The 18,764-nt window shown below is 45.1% G+C and overlaps 1 non-coding gene across 1 annotated transcript; it reads right to left on the reverse strand.

Moving 5' to 3' along the window:
• Positions 1–17,562: 17,562 nt before the first annotated feature.
• Positions 17,563–17,635, reverse strand: TRNAG-UCC (transfer RNA glycine (anticodon UCC)). The gene has a single exon. It is a non-coding gene; the product is annotated as a tRNA-Gly (tRNA).
• Between the last annotated feature and the right edge of the window lie 1,129 nt (positions 17,636–18,764).

The raw sequence follows: 18,764 nt of genomic DNA on the forward strand, positions 1-18,764 counted from the left end.
AAATCAGATATGCTCTAGAACTGAAAGGAGACCAGTGTATCTGGAGAGTAGAGCTAAATTAGTCATATACAGCTTTGTTGGCAACCATGGGGAGTTTGGGTTTTTCTTTAAGTAAAATGCAAACCAGGCTCACTTGTTAGTGCAAACTCTCAGATCCTTCACAATTCTGAACTTACCAGTACATTTTGTTTTCCATCACACAGAAACTGAGACACAGAGAAATTAAGTTGAATAACTTGCTCAGAGTCACACAACTAATAAATGGAGTTTGACTGAAAATCTAGTTCTAGCTGAGTCCAGACTCTGTGCTCTTACCCCCATGAAGGAGGGTCTCCAGTGGATTCACTGTGACATAGAGCTCAGCGTGACTGTAAGTAGAGACAGATTTCTTGGAGTGTAGCCTGAGCATCACAAACTTTAATTATGTCATTTAGAGACCTGATCACCCAAGATGTGATGGGGAAGTGCTGTTAATTTATTCTGTGCTGGACCCATCAGGCCCATGGGTTTTACTTCTAATTGTCTGAAATTGTTTTCTCATCCAATGTGCTCCAGAATGTAATGATCCAGAAACTCCTGGCTGATGATAGAGGATTGAGAGAGAGAGAGAGAGAGCCCTTGCCTGCTCTTCTCAATGGGCTGGGATCTGCTTTCAAAATGGTTTTTCCATCCTTTTTCTACCACTTCCACTATCAATAAATATTGCTATTATTATTAGTTATTGCCTCAAGATAGTGGAACTATGGGGAAGTTCCCAGAAGAGAAATAAAGCCAGTAAGATGGAGAAAGGGAGGATCTTGCCAGAAAGGCTTACCCAGTGGTATGGGTGGGGCCAATCCTGCGGGATCTGGGCTGAGTTTGGAGACACTGGAAGGACAAAGTATAGAGGGGAGGGATTCAGAGGCCCTGCAACTGGACCTCCTTGTAAATGCTTCACTTTAATGGAATTCCAGACTGTATGGCTCCCCCTGCTCCACCAGGTACACGTATAGAAGAGCAGACCCTTGATACTTAGTTTTGGAGGTAAGGGTGGGAGGTAAGAAGCAGGGAAAGGGTGAGCATCCTTTTTTCATCTCTGTTTGGCTGGAAGCTGGATACACGATGGACCCTTGGGAAGTGTTGCACTGTAATAGTGGGTAGGATGAAGTAACTGTGCTCCTGCCCTGTCACCTGTTCTCTGGGTGACCCTGGTGAAGCTGTATCACCTCTTTGAACTTGTTTTCCCTCACCTGCCACATGGGCATGAGATTAGCAGCCACCTGGCAGAGTTCATCTTGAAGAACAAGTGCAGTGAATGCATCTTGTAGCCTCTGGAGCCCTGAACCATTCTAAGGCGTGAAAATCTCCAAGACAGTGTCTATTGTTCCTTTTCAAATATGCCCAGGTATCACATTTTTCTAATTGTTAACAGCACAGTTCTCCCATTAACATATTCCTTCATAATAATGAGAACATGTATATTCTTCTTTTTGTGATTCATAAAGCTAGTTTTGTTCTGAATGCAAAAAAATGCTATTCTTAAGTATACAGTCCCCCTTCCCTCTTTAGTCTGTGTGAGAAAAGTAGTTCTTCACTGGTTTATGGCAAAAATGTCAGCACCATTATTTGTGCATCATGAAGACTTTCTCTTTGTCCCCAGTCCCAACAGTAGAACTTTCTGGAATCAAAGTTGAATTGTTAAGGGAGGAGATGCTTTCCTGTGTGTAGGGTCAGTCAGAGGGTGTCAGGGTAGAAATAAAGATCAGAAAAAGGCTAAACCACCTACAGGTCAATGTTTGTAGGCAGATAGCCCTGGTTCCGACCAATCCTGGCTCTGCCACTTACAACGTCTGCGACCTTGGGAGTGAAGCTTGGAACCTCTGGATGCCTATTTTCTCATTTACAAAATGAGACGAGAGACACCATCCTTTTTGGGCCATGGTGGGAATTAATGAGAGAATGTGCGTGAAGGACATGGCACAGGGCTTGCTATATACATGCTCAGTCATTGGGGCTGTTTTTAGGACTTCTGCTCAGCTTTCTGTTGGCTGACACAGAGAGGAGGGAGACTGCTGTGAAATGGTCAGACCTACAGCCTCTGGATTTATACGACCACAAATCCTTCTGCACCTGAAAGTGGTCCTGAAGTGTGTAAGGTGGTGTATGATACCTGTCTCCCTTTCCAGAAATGGAGACAGAGAGATGGTTGTGCTACAACCCCTGCCCAGACACTGTAATGGCATCACATTCTTAGCTATGCATTGCCCCCAAATGGCAGCCTCTTGCATCTGGAAAGCACTGTAGAGCCTCAGAGAGCTGTGCTCTTTGAGACACTGTTCTAGGTCATCCTGCCACCTCTTTGGGGCTAGCCTTGGTGTCAGAGTGAGATCCCTAGTTTCCTCTTGGTTCCCCTCTTCTTACCCTGTTCCGCTGCTTGCTCCCTCCCAGCTGGCCTGGGCTGCATGAGCCCATCAGCTCCACTGGGCCCTTGACCTGCTGTCATGGGGTAGAGACGACAAATGCAAACACGGACTGGGCCTTGTGGGCGACGGGTAATAGAAAGAGTGAAGTCTGGCCCGGGGTTTGGTATGTGATAATGATCCTCTAAAAAAAGAAGCTTAATTACACCCTGAAATGGAATGATTCCTTTATTCTCTTGAACTGAATGTGCTGGACTTGGGAGGCCCCTTGCTTTCTTGCTGCCTGGTCTATTTCTACCTCTCTCTTCTTGCCTGTGTTGTTTGCGTCACATTCCAGAAATGTTTCCAAAGACTGAGGTCCTAATGAAAATGGACTGGCTTGTAACTCAGAGCCCCTCATAGGTCAGGTCCTTAGGCACAATTCTAAGGATCCACCATGGACTGAGTCATCTTGAATGATTTTAATTCACTACCGCCAGCTTGATTTTTACCATAGGAATAGCAATATCGAGCATATTGGCACCCAGAATAGATATTCAATAAATAATTTTGGAAAAAAAAATAAGTAAAGGACATAACCTGATACCAAATGGGCCATCAAGATATATTAGTGGAATCTGAATTTGATCAGTTGTCTTATCTGTGAAAATGGCAATAATAATCACAGTACCTGCTGGCAGGGAGTCTGACAGAATGAAGTGAGATAATCTGTACAAAGAGCTCAGTGCCTGTCATACACGGAGTCGTCAATATCTGTTCCCTGTTATTATTATCAACTTTGCAGGCTCTGGGATTTTCATAATGTGGGTAATTTGAAGGAAGAGAGAAATGACTCCCCTGAGGAGACTCAGCTCTCCACACCACACAGGCTGGAGTGTGAGGTGTGGGAGGATTAGGACAGAGAAGTAAGCAGAGGGACAGAGATAATCCAAAGAACATTTGGGGCTGCTAGTTCCTTTGCAAGGCACAAGGAGTCTAGATCAGTTCCACGTGATGCTTTTTGTGACAAGAAAGAAGGCAGCTGGAGGGCACAGGAAGCCCCGTGAGACCAGCTCCAGGCACCCTGTCCTTGGAATCCCAGGAGTAATTCGGCGGACTAGTCTGATTTCCACCTGCAAATACACAGTTTAGGGCACTCACGACAAATGGCTTCATTTCTAGCATGGCTGTACAAGGGAAGCAGCTGCTTCAAACTTCATCCCAGTAACAAACTGAGCAGATTTGCAAGACCAAGGCTCAGTGAGATGATCACTGCACCGACCTGATACATAATTGATGATGACTGAGACCTCCCTCGCCTGTGAGCCCTGGAGATGGATGTGAAGCCCCATTCCAGGACTGTGGAATTTAGTTCCTCTCTACGATGTCTACGAATAGAGAAGGAAACGGCAACCTGCCCCAGTATTCTTGCCTGGAAAAATCCCATGGACAGAGGAGCCTGGCAGGCTGCAGTTCATGGGGTCGCAAAGAGTTGGACACGACTGAGCGACTGAGGACACAGAATTTCTGTAACCCCTGTGACCTCACGTCTCTACCATGTTTAGTCAGATGCGGGCCTCTTCCCTGTTCTAAATTCACGCCCACGTGAACTCACATAGACTGTACTGAACATTTGGATAAAAAAGTTCATAAATTAAAATTAGATGTTCTCATTCCTAGAATGTTCTTTAGCCATTTCCTCCACGGGGAGCATTGCCTCCCTCTCTAACTCTCTCTCTTCTTGGCTTTCTCTAGTGACTAGTTCCTACTGTCCAATTCAGCTCCCTGTGTGTGTGTGTGCTAAGTTGCTTCAGTTGTGTCCGATTCTTTGTGACACTGTGGACAGTAGCCTGCCAGGCTCTTCTGTCCATGGGATTCTCCAGGCAAGAATACTGGAGTGGGTTGCCATGCCCTTCTCCAGATTCAGTTCCCTGCCATCTTGCATATCCAAAGGGACTGTCACCATCGTCAGAAGGCAGATATGCTTATAAATTGCCCCCCATTTCCCACTGCATACTCAGAACCAGGAGGATTTCTCCACCTGTTTGTTAAAGAAGGTCATGAAAATGTGCTCCATGTGCAGGAAGATGCTTCCTCCTGAGCTGAACAAGACAAAGGTCAGAACTACCTGTCTGGAGCTGCTGGTCTCCCTTTCCAGCCGGGAGAATGGACTGGCCAGCTTGGCTCCGTCCTCTGGCTGGACATGGGTTTTGGATGCAGCCTCAGGCCCTGGCCGTCTGCACACAGGGCCGCGTCTGTCGCTCGGCAGATCCTCTCACTGCCTTGGACTAACAAGCCTGGGAGACAGGTGGTGAGCATAATATTACAGGCCGAAGGTTTCAGCCAGAGGCCAGCACTCACGCTGACCAGCCCCAGCTCTTGGCAGACCCGGCACCACCTTGAAAATCATGCTGCTCATATGCGCTTCTCCCTGTCCTGAGATGTTACAGGAGCGAATTAAACACAGCCCAGTTGTTTCTGCTTCCTCCTGAGGAGCAGGAGGGCACAGGGCTTCCTTTTTCTAGCACTGACTGAAGGCATCCTCCGTGAAGTGGTCTACATGGGTAGTCTCATCCAGTCTTCACAGGCATCCTGTGTGGAGAGAGAATCTCGTCTGACAGAGGAAGGGGGAGGCCTGGGGTTCACAAAGAGCTTGAGAGCCCGCTCACGTCACCCTTCATGGCGATGCTGTCCCATCCTCCCTGGGCAGAGGAAGCACACTGACATTCACTGGGCACTAGCTCTGTGCCAGGTGCTCCCACGCCAACGTTACCCTTTTAGGTTAGAATTGACAGCTCTGAGATTCTATTAGCCCCAGTTTACAGGTGAGGAAGCCAAGTCTCAGAGGCTGAATCATCAGATGTGACATCAGGGCTCCAGCCATGGTTCTTCTGCTTGTTGTCCCCACAGAGCAGTGACTCAGGTTAAGCTGACTTAGGCTAGCCCGTCCGGTGTGGGTGCCACTGGGACCCACCCAGCTCTCCCTCCAGCCTCGCTGGCTCATTGTCTCCAGGCCTCCCCAGCTGCCGACTTTCATAACCAGCCACTGGCGGGCTCAGTTCTGCCAAGGCCTGCAGCCAAGGGGAGCCTGGCCCAGCACAGTGGCAATTCCCTGTCCATTGGAGAGTGACTTCTGGAGTGGGACTGCTGTCCCATGCCCTGTGATAGTTGCCCAGAATGAGTGAGCTGAGCAGGTGGTGGCTGCGGGAGCATCAAGCTGTGGCCTCCCTCCTTGACCCTGTGCCTCCTTGGCGTTATGCCAGGACACCAGTTTCAATCCAGTTCTTACATCACAGGGCCTAGTGGGCCTGGAGAATGGTCTTGACCCTCTGCCTTTGATCTGGGCCTTTGATCTGACTTGAGTATATCTTGATCAAGCAAAGTGCTCTACTGTATAGGTTGGGGGACAAACAATACCCCCAACACATTCCCAGAATGCACTGCTTGAGTTCTATATTAGTTTGGGCTCTACAGAGAAACAGAACCAATTTGATACACACACACATGTGTATGTATATCCACCTATATGTATATGAACATATATATATATACATACACACACACATATGTATGGGCTTCCCTGGTGGCTAGATGGTAAAGAATTGGCCTGCAGTGCAGGAGACCAAGGTTCGATCCCTGGGTCAGGAAGATCTCCTGGAGAAGGAAATGGCAATCCACTCCAGTATTCTTGCCTGGAGAACTCCATGGATAGAGGAGCCGGGTGGGCTACAGTCCATGGGACTGCAAAGAATCAGATGGGACTGAGTGACTAACATTCACTCACACACACATAGACAGGGGAGTATTTGTTCTAAGGGATTGACTCACCAACTGTGGGGGTGGACAAGTCTGAAATCTGTAGGGCAGGATTTCTGTTACAGTCAGGAAGACAGCGCTTTCCTCTTTGGGAAAACTTGGTCTTTGCTCAAGGCCTTTAACTGATTGAATGAGGCCCACCCACTTGTGGAGGGTAATCTGCTTTATTCAAAGTCTATAGATTTAAATGTTAATCATATCTAAAAAATATCTTCACAGCAACATCTAGACTGGTGTTTGAAGAGCTGAACATCATAGCCTAGTCAAGTTGACACATAAAATGAACCATCACAGGCGCCCATCTGTGAAAAATACTGGCAAGTCTGGGAGTCCAGTCCATGCCTCTGTAGCTCCTTGAAGCTCCCTGAAGTTCCTACAATGGCCACACAGGTGTCACCATAAATAGCAGTAGCAAATCTCCCCAGCATCGTGTTCAGAGATGGTACTCAGCTTTTCAAATCCCCAGGCATGAGGAGATGGCATTTGCTATGGCAGACTGTGAAACTAGAAGCCAAATGCCCAAGTGGGCTGGGCACCAGGATGTTTATGGATTATGCAGCTGAGCCTCGGTGGCAAAAGCAGCTCAGCTACCCTGAAGGCGATGCTTGCAGCACGAGAGTGGAGGTGCATCCTCTGCTCTGGCTGCCCTTGGGCAGGAGTTCACGGCTCTGGAGCCCGCTGCCCCCACAGCCTAACCCCAGAGGGAAAGACTGAGCTGTCAGCTTGCCGTGGCTCCGCCCCAGTCCTAACTGTAGCCGGGTGCCCTCCCAGAAAGCCTTTCTCCCTTCTTCCCTGAAAGATGCTGGCCACTACTCTCTGTGCAGGCAGTCCTAAAAGGTTCCATTTCTTTTAGAGGGGACTGAAGGAGTGGATCATCAAGAACTGGCAAGCCCTGCCTCCCCCACCCCTCAAGCTGGTGAGAGAGTAAGAGCACCAATGAAGGACCACATACCGTATGCTTACATATTTAAAAATTAAACACTGTTAAATACAATACATTCTGTCCTCCTACCTGGACAACAGTCGCTTCATAAGCACCCAGAAGGCCAGTCTGAATTTGGAATCCTCAGCCTCCCCTGAGTTCTGAGAATATGGTGTTGCAGGGAGAGCTGTCACATGGCCCCCAGCCTCCAGGTCACTTCTGTTTCTCTTCCCGTTTCTGGCTCTGACCCCCACTGCAAGGGCCATTGCAAGCACCCAGTGGATGTCCCAGCATACATGTCTAAGCTCTGTCTGTAAGGCCTGCCAACAGCTCCTTTTGGCCGCCACTCAAGCCTAGGGGCATACACATGAGTGGAGGGGTCTAACTTGTGGAGTTAGACCTAATGAGTGGAGGACTTGTCCTGGGAAGAGGCCTGCTCAGATCTGGGAAGCAGACTCTGACTGAATGGGCAAAGAATTTAATTCAGGGCACCCAAAGCAGCTGATGCTCAAATGGTAAAGAATCTGCCTGCAAAACAGGAGACCTGGATTTGATCCCTTGGTCAGGGAGATCCCCTGGAGAAGGGAATGACTCCCCACTCCAGTACTCTTGCCTGGGAAATCCCACAGACAGAGAAGCCTGGCAGGCTACAGGCCATGTGGTCGCAGAGTTGGACATGACTGAGTGACCAACACTTTCACCCTTTCACCCAGAGCACAGTCTGGTGCAGAGCAGGGGACCAGCTGAGAGTGGGTGCAACCACTTGGCCCTGTGGACTCTCTGCTTCATGGGGAGGGGTGTGGCCAGAGGAGGGCCAAAACAGGGCTCTCTAAAATGTGGGGACCAGGACAGGGACCCTTCTTGTCTAAGAGTGGTACTGTACGTTGGAATGGTTTCAGAGATGCTAGCTCAGTTTAGCTTCTTGCTATGGATACCAACTATTCTGTGATTTGATGTTCAATCTGTTTCTATGGTTATCACCTCCCTCCCATCATTCTCATTTATGGGGAAGGAGATCAAACCAGTCAATCCTAAAGGAAGTCAACTCTGAATATTCATTGGAAGGACTGATTTGAAGCTGAATCTCCAATACTTGGTCCACCTGATGTGAACAGCCAACTAACTGGAAAAGACCCTGATGCTGGGAAAGACCAAGAGCAGGAGAAGAAGGGGGAGACAGAGGATGAGATGGTTAGATACCATCACCAACTCAACGGACATAAATTTGAGCAAACTCCAGGAGATAGTACAGGACGGAGGAGCCTGGTGTGCTGCAGTCCATGGGGTTGCAAAGACTCAGACACACTTAGAAACTGAACAGCAGCAAACTTTTTTGCCTTTTTCTTTGGGGTTCTGTTACATCTTTTAATATTTTACCCAGTTCCCTTTGCATCCTAGGTTTCATCTTTGCTTGGTTTCCCTTTGTGGTTCTTTTGGTCTGCCTTCCAGCATCCAGGTCTTCTTTCGTGGTATTGAAGCATCAAGCAGGTTTCTAACAATTTACTGTGTCTCCTGTGGTAAATAATTTTTCAAAGATGTAATTTTGCCTGTTTCTTCATTGTGTTTCATGTTGGATTTTCCAGTTGTTTGTCCATTTGTGAGAAGAAATTAAACTAGACTTTCTTTTATTTTGCCAACAGATTGCCCTCATTCCTCAAGTGTCCTGGCATCTCACTCACTCCCCAACCCCCTTGCATATCTTGACCTGCTCTGTGGTCTGAGAAGCATGGCTTCTGCTCCAGCATCAGTATCCCATGGTCCTCAGGCATCTGTCTTTGGGCAGAGGAACTGTCTCCTGTTCTGAAGTCCTGGTTCCCGGTCTAAATGTGAGCCTGAGTCCAGTTCTTTTTTGTCTGATGCAGCACACAGAAAGCCCTAAGCTCTGGAATACTGGGCTTCTAGGGTTTTCCAGGATGTAGCACCCTCTACTCAGAGTTTGAGTTTCTAAAGAGTTCTAGAAAATATGGTGAGGGTCAGAGGGAAGGGAGCAAATAAATCAACATGAATTTTCCTGCCTCAGAAAGCAAATATTGAACAGTATAGTTGGTAATTCTCTTATTTTTGGTAGATTCTCACAGGCCAGAGGAAGACAGTGGGGGATGGAGAGCATCATACAAAGTATTTTATTGCTTTTTTCCCTGTTCCCTGCCTTGTGTTCACAGGGCAGGGTATTTAGTCATTAGGCATGTAACTCAATCTGACCTTAACAGAAACATACCAAATGTTTGCTTTTTAAATTACCTCTATAAATTAGAAAAATTTCCACCCCGATTCTGGCAATGATCTTCTCTTAACCTTAGTTTCTGCCTTATTCAAGGATTATTAGGTGCAAGTGACAGGACTGTGCAAGCTAATTTAAGGAAAAAGTAGAATTAATCAGAAGGACATAACAGTTTCTCAAAAATTCAAGGCTGGGAAATGAAGTTCCCAGCCCCATGAGGGACTGGGTAGTCAGAGGTCTCTGACTTATATCATAGGATGTGATTAGCATGCCTTGGCCAAGTGTCAGGGGAGAATGCGGTACCACCCATTCTGGGAGCAGTAGGAAAATCAGAAACTCACTTTACCCTTGCAAGGCTCAAATGCCTCGCCCTTTATGTATGCAATGCTTGTACTTTCAGCTTGGGGACCCTGCTTATCCCAGTGTGGTGCAGACTGTTTTGGAAGGAGGCTGCTGCTGAGTTAAAGCTGGCCTCGGTGGGCTGTGGCCCCAGCCATCGTAAGTTTCAAGAAGCCACTGCCCCATAAGAGGGCTCCCCCAGCAAATTGGCCATATCACCTAGGGTCTACCACAGTGTGTGGAGCCTGCGCCTTGGGTGACCCAGTCAACACAATGACCTTCTCTTTTTAGATTGTTAGAAAAATGCAACAAAGCCCTGCTTTCTGCTGTAGAAAATCATTTACGGAGCACAGCCACCTCTCAGGTTATTTCCACATGAATCTCTACTATGGATGGTGGTGTGAAACCCTCTTCATTTGCTATGCTTCCTCAGGGTTTTACTTGGGAGGGCTCCATGTTATAAGCCTATAAGTTAGAGCATTCAGGATCTGCCTTTTTCAGTACAGTCCATGGCCACAGAATGGGACTCAAGTCAGTGTCTGAAAGACTGGAGGCAGGCTGGCTTTAGTGCCTACTCATTCACAATCTCTGTTGCTGGAGTGGGTAGCCTGTCCCTTCTCCAGTGGATCTTCCGAATGCAGGAACTGAACTGGGTCGCCTGCATTGCAGGCGGATTCTTTACCCACTTAGCTATCGGGGAAGCCCAATAGGGTGGCAGGACAACCCATAAGTTCTACCTGTCTCTACTCCCATGGCGATTTATTTGTGGCATTCCTTTGCCTACCACTGTCACTGGGCACCCCATTGTCTAAGACCACCCCACAAATATTCCTCCATTTAAGTCTTGGAGGGAATAGTTAAAGGCATGGGTTTCTTCCCTCCTAGAAACTTTTCATGTTACAAATTCCTCCACTTTTTCGTCAGTACTCCCTACACTATAAACAAGTAAAAGGGTCCCATCGTATCTTTTTTTCTTCATGGCTGGGACTGCCTGCTTTACATTATAAAAATAAGAGAAGTCCTCAAGAGCAGACCAACTGACTCTTTTTCCTTCACCAAAGTAAAAAAGATTATGAACTCAGGGCACTCTAGGATAACCTGAAAGGAAGTAGATGTCATCAGCCTCAAAGGCGGTCTTCACCTCTTCCCGGCCCCTCCCCTTCCCCGGGCTGCTCCTCTCCGCTTCTCTCAGTGAACCTCTCTGTTCTGCCATTTTTTCAGAGTGCCGTTGTCTGCCCTACTTAAACCTAACCAAACACAACTTCCAGTTTTACATACCTCCCCAGATGAGCTACTCTCGAATAGAGCTCCTATATTGCAATTTTAAAGACTGGGAAGTAAGACTCAGGTTGGTCAGTTTGGGTTGGGTGTTTGTCAGTGAACCAATCAGCTCTAGCCAAGGTGTGGTGCTACAAGCCCACTGTCCAATCAATGGAGGCCCTGGGGGAAGTCTCTCTGGGAGTAGAGATGGCAAGGCAGGGAGAGTGCTGGCTCTGGTTTCCATGGCTTTATTGTGTTACCTCTTGGTATTTTCATGAAACATAGAAGAGGGTTCACCAAGTGTTCCATGTAAACCTGAGAAGTGTCACCATTTGACAACCTGGTGCCCAGGTCTGTCATCTGACTCCATAGGATAGAGGCTATTGAGACTGTGCAAAAGCCTGTGTGGCCTTCCTGGGGAATGTTCCTGGCCTTAATGTTGTAATGATACAGTGATGAATAATGCCAATATGTGATTGTTCTTAGTTTGAACTCAGTAATTCAAAAGGGGTAGCAAACAGCAAGAATGAAATCAAGTCTGGACTATGGGGTTGAGGATGTAGGGTTATGAAGCTGTAAAAAAAATTTGTTTTCCTTTTATTCTATAATTTATCTAGGTCTATAAAACAAGTGCAATGTATTTTCTGCCTCCCTGAGTCCTCTGGGCAGAGCAGTGTCCCTCCCCTCTGCATTCCCACAGCACTTTGTTCATATCTCAAAATACCATTTATCATACTTTGTGGTAACTGTTTGCTGATGGGTCTGTTTTCCTCGCTAGACCAGGCTCCTTTGGGAATCTTTATTGTGTTCCTTTTGTATTCCTAGCATGAATTGGATCTGAACATAGTAAAAGTTCAATAAATATTTGTTGAATGAACCAGACCCAGGACTCAATGAGCCCAGGCAAACCTTGGATATCTGTGCAGCAGCCAAGTGGAAGAGTTCCCTGCCTTTCTGCTTCTCATTATGTGGACTCCATCCATAGTTGGGGGTCCTCCCATGGCTTCCTGATTCATTTCACACACTTTCTTTCAGATTATGGGTCTTACCCAAACCCCAGCCCACTTGGCTGGAGCCTTGATCCTATGCCTGACCTTTGTAGCCCTCTTCTTAGCAGATCAGACCCTGAATCGTGTTCCTCCTCGCATCACTGCCTGGATCCAACCTGAACAGACAGATCTCAGGCACCATGATGCGGCACTGTACATGATACAGCACAGCTGCCTGCTCTAAGGGGCTCTTCTGTTTTCTTCTTCATGTTAGATTAGGCAGTGATCGCTACACTCCCATTTCTGTCCCTTGCTCGTGTGGACCGTATTTAAACTCCAGAAACACTTTGGCTAGTATAGCACCTCCCTCCACCTCCACCCGACATGGTATCACTCACTCTTCCTCATGCTATTGGCTGATCCCTGCTTTCCTCATTCCATCATCTCATGCAAACACCCCAGGACAAAAGGATCCTATCTTCCCTGGGTTGCTGTGCAGAAGGCTCAGCCTGAATCCCTTCTGGTCTCTTTCAGAAGGGATTTTTCTTGCATTGCTAGTAAGGGAATAGTTTCCTCAGCTGGATGGTTGCCATGTTCACCATGTCAAATGGACTCCCCTGGGGCCAAGGCTGGGATTAGGTTAAGCCTCTATAAAACGAGGCAAATTTGTGCTTGGCTAACTTAGCACAGAGCTCAGCACTACCTGGTTTTCTAAGGCTGGGCAGGAGAGACCTGGGACTTTGAATAAAGCTCATCCACTAGAAAGGGACCAGAAACTCCAGGCAGACTTAGATTCTTTCACTTAGAGAAGTTTCAGTCTAGCAGAAAGGCAGGTGTCTGTGGGGACCACAGGGATGGTAGAAGCTGTATTTGTTTCTAAGCCTGCCATAAAAAAATACCACAGCCCAGGTGACTTAAAACAACAAATTTACTGCCTCATAGTCCTGAAGGCTAAAAGTCCAAAATCAGCGTGTTGGCAGGGTCATGCTGTCTCTAAAACCTGTGGAGGAGAATTCTTTCTGGCCTCTTCCTAGCTTCTGATGGTTTGCCGGCAATTCCTGATATTCCTTGACTTGCAGCTGCTGCGCTTCAATTCGTGCGTCTGTCATCATACGCCATTCTTCCTCCATGTATCCCTGTCTCTTCTCTGCTTATGAGGACACCAGCCACATTGGATTAAAGGCCTACCCTAGTCCAGTGTGACCTTATCTTAACTAATTGCATCTGTTATGACCCTGTTTTTAAATAAGGTCACATTCACATTCTAGGGCACTGAGGTTAGGATTCCAACATATCTTTTTGGGGAGGCACAATTCAGTCCGTAACAGTCATGCTGCAGTGGATGTCAGAATAAAAGGTTAAGGATTTCATTAAGTGGGTGGAACAAAGAGAAAATGTGTTGCTTCTATCACAGCTCAAAATCTCCTAGAGCTACGTCCTTAACAGGCTCTTGTTGCCATCTTCTCTCACTTTCTCAAGACTTACTTCTCCAGTTATCTCCTGTCCCTTCTAAATGATCAACCCCTCCCCCCCTTTTCAGTGGGACTATTTTCTTCAGCTCATAAGCATGATTGACTATCCTTTATGTTTAAAGTCCTTCTTTGGTTCCTCATCCCTCTCCAATTACTGCCCATTTCTCTGCATCCCTTCACAACTTAATGTCTCACAATATTTGTTTACATGCTTATCTCTATTTCACATTTTATCACCTCAAAATTCTCAAATTATGTCTCTTCCATTGCACCATTTCACCAAAACTTCCTGTGTCAAGGTTACTGTAATCTCCATGTTGTCAAGTTCAATGGACAATTTATTTTCTCATCTTACTCTCTCAGTTGCATTAGATCCCGATGACCACTCTTACACCACTGATTTTCTTCTTATCTCTGATGTCTATGACAATTTCTTCTCAGTCTTTGTTATAGACTCTCTTCCAATGTCTAAATATTGGTGTTCTGCAGGGCTGCTTCTTTCTCTCTTCCTAAATGATCAATTTATATAGCCCAAGATATCATCTACATGCTGATAATGACCATATTTGTATCTCCATCTCACTCTCTCATTTGAACTCCAGTCCTACATATCCAGCTACCTGATTCAGCTACCTACTTGAGTTTTCTACTTGGATACATCATAAGCATCTTAGTCTAAATATGCCTAAACAGAGCTCCACTTAGTTCCTCAAACACATGAGGAGCTCTTTCCTACCTCTAGGCCTCATCTATGCTACTCCGTCTACTTAATTCCAGTTCTCCTCACTTCTTATTCTTCAGGTTTCAGGGAGACTCTTCTGCCCTCTGCCATCTAATATTCCCTTCTAATGCTATTGATATTTCTCAGGTGGCTCAGTGGGTAAAGAATCTGCCTGCAATGCAGGAGATGCAAGAGACATGGGTTCAGTCCCTGGGTTGGGAAGATTCTCTGGAGGAGGGCATGGCAACCCACTCCAGTGTTCTTGCCTGGAGAATCCCATGGACAGAGAAGTCTGTTAGGCAACAGTCCATAGTGTTGTAGAGTTGGACACGACTGAATCAACTGAGCAACACACACACACGTACACATGCAATTACTCGTGTATGATTTTTTCCCTCTCTCCTCCACTGGACTGTGTTCTCTTGAAGGCAGGGTTGTGTTTGTTTTCTTCTCCATCATATACCCCACTCACAGTACAGTGCCTGGCATGCAGTGGATGCTCAACAATGGCTTGCAAAATGAATGAACAGCTAATGACAGGGTTTTATATTGCCTTGGAAATGCAAGTCCCTGGGCAGGGCAAGGAGACCCCCAGGACTGTTACCCAGTTTCAGAAATTAGTGTCAGGGAAAGACCATAAAATTTCTTTCTAGGAAATCTGAAAATGTTTCAAATAAATGTGTCTATTCATTTATGTAATTGCACAGAGCACTTCTCCAGAGCTCTCATTCTAAGTACTTCAGTAAAATAGGATAATGAGTCAGAGTGTTGAGAGGAGACAAACTGCCTTGGAACTTGAGGTCTTGGAAGAATCAGAGCCAACACCCTAAGTGTTGCTTCTCTTTAAGGAGGGATGTTGGTTCAAAGGGCCACAGTGGGTTCATCATCGGAAACTGGGACACCAGATTCAAGCCTGGGAGATGCCTTCTTGGTTGATTACAGATCCTTCAGACCCAAAGAATGAACTCTGCTTTATATTGCTGTAGAAAAAGTGCTAACTTGGCTAAGTGAAGTTAGCCTCTGTTGCCTGGTTTCCCAAATGCATATGACACCTCTAAAGGGTCACGTTCATGACTCATTCACTCATAGACAGCTTTAGAAGATGAGGATGAGGTTGAGTATAAACAACTGAGGCAAAACTAATGATGCCTCTTGCAGAAAAGGCAACCCAGAGGCTGGGTTGGTGATATATAAAAGAAGACAGCAGTGGGGCAACTGATCAATAAAGAAATATTTTATTTGTTTCAAAGATAGCGTGCTTCAAAATTAGCTGCTCTTTCCAAAAAGAAGAATTTCTTCCAGTTATTCTATATAGCCAGGGAAGAAACTGACCTCTTTGGGAACCAGCCTGTATCAGAGAGGAATCAGGCTGAACGCAGTAGAAATGGACTCTGACTACTTAAACTAGAAAAGGGGGGGTTTGGAAGGATAGTGAACAGCCCTAGGACTGAAGAAAAAGCTGAACAATCAGACGCCCGAAAGGCCAGTTGTCAAGGGAGCTCCGGGGTTCTCAAGTGATCAACATTTCTTTAGGAAACTACTATCGGATGACTGAGATTCCAAATGAGAGCCCGACTGACCTACACCGAGAGCCATATGCCTGCTTCAGTGGGAGGGGGTTGGAAGCCTGAGATTCTTAGTCCCACTAGAGCCAAAGGGAGTAGAGGGAAAAAAAAAAAAAAAGATTCACAAAGGACTCGATAGAGCAGACAAAACAAGCAATTCATGATTCTGATGGTGGTAGAGGTGTCAGTAACCAGATTAATGAATTAATTCATTGTGAACCTTATCAGCATTTATATAATTCAAGTCATGTGACTATAAGCTGTGTTATACAGATGAAATAAAAGACACTGATTAACATTAAAGAAGTTACCATGCAATGTTGGGAGGCAATTAAAAAGACATGAAATTGTTCAAGTTATGGTTCCTTGGGTTGCAAGAAAACAAAACTCAGAGTTACTCAAGTAAAGAATAGTGTTTATTGCAAGGAAGCAGAGCTCTCACAGAATCAAAGGACATGAAATCAAGTGCAGTCGAGCATCAGGGGAGATGGAGAGGAACAGAAGCAGCTGGCTACTGGTTCTATTTCTCTCTCTTGGGCCACGGGCTCTTCTCTGCTCTTTCCTTCTTGTCAGCTCCATTTTCCTTTCTCTGCAGAACAGCTTCCGCCTTTTACTCATCAACTTGCAAACGTTTGCCATTATTTTCAGTTTACAAGACTTTTTCACCACCAACTGTCAGCAATCTTATGTCTCATATTAAGTTCTCAAGATAGAATCTGTTCAGCCTCGCTCTTCTCTTGGTGCAAGGTCACACAAAGTCAGATTTCTAGGCAACTAGTGGCTCAGACTGTAAAGAATCTGGCTGTAATGCAGGAGACCTGGTTTTGATCCCTGGGTTGGGAAGATCCCCTGGAGAAGGGAATGGCTACCCACTCCAGTAGTCTTGCCTGGAAAATTCCATGGGCAGAGGAGCCTGGCAGGCTACAGTCCATGGGGTCACAAAGAGTAGAATATGACTGAACAACTAACATTTTCACTTTTTTAGCTTTCAACACACTGGCTAATTTGGAGTCAGGTGGTCATCCTTCGTTCAGTTCGGCCTTAGTTGTGTGTGTGCGTGTGTTTTTGGATGGATGTTGGTCAGAAGGAGGTGTGTGTGCGAAACTATAGGCAGGGCAGAAAAATGTTTTTTTTTTTTTAATTTCTTATTGGAGTATAGTTGCTTTATAATGTTGTGTTCTTCTCTGCTGTACAGCACAGTGAGTCAGTCATACATACACATAGATCTTGTCCTTTTTGGATTTCCTTCTTTTACAAAAATATAACTACGATGACTTAAAGAAGATAAATGGCTGATGTCGATAGAGATGGCTCTATTGTGTCCATGTTTTGGAAACATCTAGTTGAGAGGATAAAAGAGATGTAACAGAAGCTTGATAAGGTAGGACAGAGGGAAAATGTGGTGAGCATTTATTGCTTCTGCCAGATGAACATTCCCTCCCTCTGCTTTTACCTATGGTGCTCACCACACCGTCCCTCTGTTTCTTTAATCTGTGGAATCTCCTCTAAGCACTTCTAATCTTTACATCTATCCCAGAAATTTTGACATTTTGTGATTTTATGTTTATTTAGTTGAAAAATATTGTCTTTTTCCTTTTGATTTCTCCTTTGTCAAATGGAATATTTGTAAGCATGCTGTTAAATTCCAAACATTTGGCTTTTTGCAGATATCTTTATGTTAATGATTCAGTTAATTTCATTGTGACCAAAAGACATACATTATATAGTCTGATCTTTTTTAATTATAGGCTTTTTATGGTCCAGAATATAGTCATTCTTGGTAAATGTTGCATGTGTGCTTGAACTGGTATGTTCTGTATGGGTCTCTTTGGTTTGGCTTATTCATGTTTTGTTTCTGTTTCAGCTTGTGGGATCTTAGTTCCCTGACTGGGGATTGAACCCAGGCCCCTTGCAGTGGAAGTGCAGAGTCCTAACCACCGAACCACCAGGGAATTCCCCATTCATTTTTTCTATATTTTTAGTGATCTTCACCAAGTTGTTCAGTACTGAAAGGTGTTAAAACATGCAACTGCAATTGTGGATTTATCTAATTCTTCTTTCAGTTCTATCAGTTTTTTACTTCCTTTTTTGAGGTTCTGTTATTAACGGTATATACATTAGAACATATATACATATGTTCTCTCCTCTTGATGGGTTAATCAATTTATTATTATAAATGTATCCCTTTATCTTTTAATATTTCTTGTCCAAAAGTGTTTTCTCTGTATTAATGTAGCCCCTCAAACTTACCTTCAATTAGTGCTTTCACGGTGTATCTTTTTGCATTCTTTTAACTTGCTTGTGTCTACAGTTTTATTTACTTATTTTTATTATTTTTTTGCCATCCCATTGTCAGACACATTATTCCATTTGGTCAGATTATGTTTCTTTGCTCATCTTTTGGTTTTCAGAATGAGTCTAGCTCTTATTTGCAAATGCACTGAACTCACATGTCCTTGCATTTCCGTGTACTACTAAAACTTTTGTGTTTCTAAATTTTAACTTAAAAAAAAGTCGTCTCTTTATTTGTCTGCACTGGGCCTTGTTGTGGTATGCGGGATCTTTAGTCTGCGCATACAACTTCTTGGTTGAGGCATGTGGGATCTAGTTCCCTGACAAGGGGTTGAACCCAGGCCCCCTGCATTGGGAAGGCAGAGTCCTAGTCACTGGACCACCAGGGAAGTCCCTCTAAATTTCAAGTTTTGCAGATGGGTGGAAAATATGGTATGGGGAGGGAGGTGGGAGGGGAGTTCAGGGTGGGGAACACGTGTACACCCGTGGCGGATTCATGTTAATGTATGGCAAAACCAATACAATATTGTCAAGTAATTAGCCTCCAATTAAAATAAATAAATTTATATTAAAAACAAATTAGTGTCTAAAGTTTTAAAGTGGGTTTTTATAGATAGAACAAAATTGGTTCTTGCTTTTTTAAATCCAATCTAACAATCTCTGCTTTTAATTGCAGTGTTTAGATTGCCTATATTTAATGTGATTATTGATATGTCTGGGTTTAAATCTACCATATTGCTGTTTGTTTTCTATTTTCCTATTTGTTTTTCATTCCTTCTTTTTCCTTTT

The sequence above is a fragment of the Bos indicus genome, chromosome 15 (genome assembly GCF_029378745.1).
Source record: "Bos indicus isolate NIAB-ARS_2022 breed Sahiwal x Tharparkar chromosome 15, NIAB-ARS_B.indTharparkar_mat_pri_1.0, whole genome shotgun sequence".
NCBI classification, from domain to species: Eukaryota; Metazoa; Chordata; class Mammalia; order Artiodactyla; family Bovidae; genus Bos; species Bos indicus.